This window comes from Protopterus annectens, chromosome 14.part0 (assembly GCF_019279795.1).
Source record: "Protopterus annectens isolate FY-2018-M chromosome 14.part0, PAN1.0, whole genome shotgun sequence".
NCBI lineage: Eukaryota > Metazoa > Chordata > Ceratodontiformes > Protopteridae > Protopterus > Protopterus annectens.
Genome location: NC_056748.1, coordinates 750386486 through 750388985, shown reverse-complemented (window position 1 = coordinate 750388985; position 2500 = coordinate 750386486). Strand labels below are relative to the sequence as shown.

Sequence of the window (2500 nt, the reverse complement as noted above, 5' to 3'; positions counted from 1 at the left end):
TGGGTATATACTATACCAGAGGCAGGTGACCAGATGTAATGTCATTCTATAACCAGTACTGAAATTATTTATTTCAGATTCTAATGAGAGATATGATGGAACTCTCACAGCAGCACTTTGTTTTTCAGAACCTAACAGGAAAGATCTCAAACACATATCTCATACAACCTCTTGCCTCAAATTACCTTGCTTTAGTAAGCAACTCAATGCATTTCATCTTGCCTTGCTTTAGTAAGGAACCAGGAAACAGTAATTCTTTAGTCAGTCAGGAAAATATAGTGAGATTTGTTAAATATTGTTTTTCTGCATGTGTGTGAATATATCCAACTGTGTTATTTGTATATCTTCTCTCACTGAAACTCTGGTGTTTATTGTACTAGGAATTCAATATCTTCATGTTTTCTATTTTATTATTAATTATTAAACATATCTATACCTTTCATCGTGGCTGCTCTTTTAGAGAATACTTTTAACATCTTAAGAGTACCTATGCTTACTTTAATGACATTGTGGCTGCTCCTGAAAGCCTTGCTGCATTGATCAGACTTTATATTAGTAATAATTTTACTCAGTATAATTATATACTCTTCTAAGAGCCTTAACATAGCTGAGTGATGGCAGCATAATTACCTCAAGTCTGGGAAGAGGGGCACAACTGCTAAATCTGTGCCAGCTTTTCCCAGGTGTGTGTAAGTGTGTGTGTGTGTGTGTGTGTGTGTGTGTGTGTGTGTGTGTGTGTGTGTGTGTGTGTCAGCTACTTAGAACAGTGACACAGATCTCCAAAGTTGTCCTTGTGGAGTCTTGTTTGTACCTAGGGAAAGAGAGTCCAGCTTCAGGTCTGGAGTGTGCTCCCTGCTCCCTATGTGCTCTTAAGGGAAACTGTGCTTGGTACAGGAAGCTGCATTTGAAAAAACTGTGTGTATCCATTTTTGTTCTTAGTGAATGTATTTCACCTGTGTCAGTGGTAAGGATTGAGGCTCCTTGATTACTGGCCCAGAGTAGGGTCCTTGTAGCCTGTCGAGCTCTAAACTTTCTTATGCCAAAATGAATACATATATTGCATTTTCAAAATTTGAAAGGTTATCATTTATTTTTATATGAGATGGAAAAGAACTCAGTCCCTGGAATTCAATAACGCCTACACTAAGCATACACTAGTCTGAGTGAACAGACAAAACAAGCACAACGCACATAGTCTTCCTCCTAATTCAGCTTTCCTACTGATTGTCTTGCAGCTTTAAATATTGACAGGGATTCATAAAGATTACCACAAAGTGTAGACTACTTGTATACTTACTGTAATGTTTCTGAGTCACTAGAAAGCACAAAGAATATGGTAAAGATGTTCTTGAATACATATTGTGAGGTGTTATTGTACCTGGCTCAATATTTTTACCTACTTTTTTGAAGAAACCATGAATCATTTTATTCTTACTTTCTAAAAAGTCTTAGTAGTTTAACATAATTTGCAATATCTAAGACATTCCCATAAGAATTCATCCTTAGTTGCACCAACATAGACCAGGATAAATAAGGTCACTCCTAATGTGTCTATAAGATATATATATATATATATATATATATATATATATATATATATATATATATATATATATATATATATGGGAATGAACCACTTGGCCACCAGAGTAAAATAATAAAATGGACACATATTAACCAATCAATGGGCTTTCCCCACCTCTCATTGGGTCGCACCTTCACCATTCCCAATACTAGCAATCCAAACCAAACTACTTTGCTTTGTCTCCAAACTGTCCAACCTGAGCTGACCCTCTAATATACGGATTCCTAATCTTGTCCATCCTAGTCACACCCAGTGCAAATCTTAACTTTAACTCTGCCACATCCAGCTAAGACTCCTGCCTTTGTCAATGCCATGATCTCCAACCCATATAACATAGCTGGTCTCACTACCCTCTTGTAGACCTTCCTTTTCACTCTTACTGGTACCAGTCTGTCACAAATCACTACTGACACTTCTCCACCCATTCCACCCTGCCTGTACTCTCTTCACCTCTCTTCCACACTCACTATTACTCTTAACTGCTGATCCCAAGTACTTAAACTCATCCACCTTTACCAACTCTACTCCCTGCATCCTCAATATTTCTCTACCTTCCCTCACATTTACACACGTATATTCTACTTTAGCCCTGGTGACCTTCATTCCTCTCCTCTCTAAAGCACATCTCAACCTCTACAGGGTCTCCTCAACCTGGTCCCTACTCTCACTACGTATCACAATGTCATCTGCAAACATCATAGTCCACGGGACCTCCTGTCTGATCTCATCTGTCAACCTGTCCATCACCACTGCAAACAAGTAAGGGTTCAGAGCTGATCCTTAATGTAATCCCACCTCCACCTTAAATGTATCTGTCACTCCCACTGCAGTCATCACCAATGTCACACTACCCTCGTGCATATCCTGTACCACTCTTACATACTTCTCTGTCACTCCGGACTTCCTCCTATTATA

General features: G+C 38.6%; 1 protein-coding gene across 1 annotated transcript in view; it reads right to left on the bottom strand.

Annotated features, from left to right (window-relative positions):
- The window catches only part of LZTS2 (leucine zipper tumor suppressor 2), a 1975510-nt gene that overhangs the window by 1700632 nt on the left and 272378 nt on the right, over positions 1-2500 (bottom strand). The gene's annotated exons all lie outside the window — the stretch shown is intronic.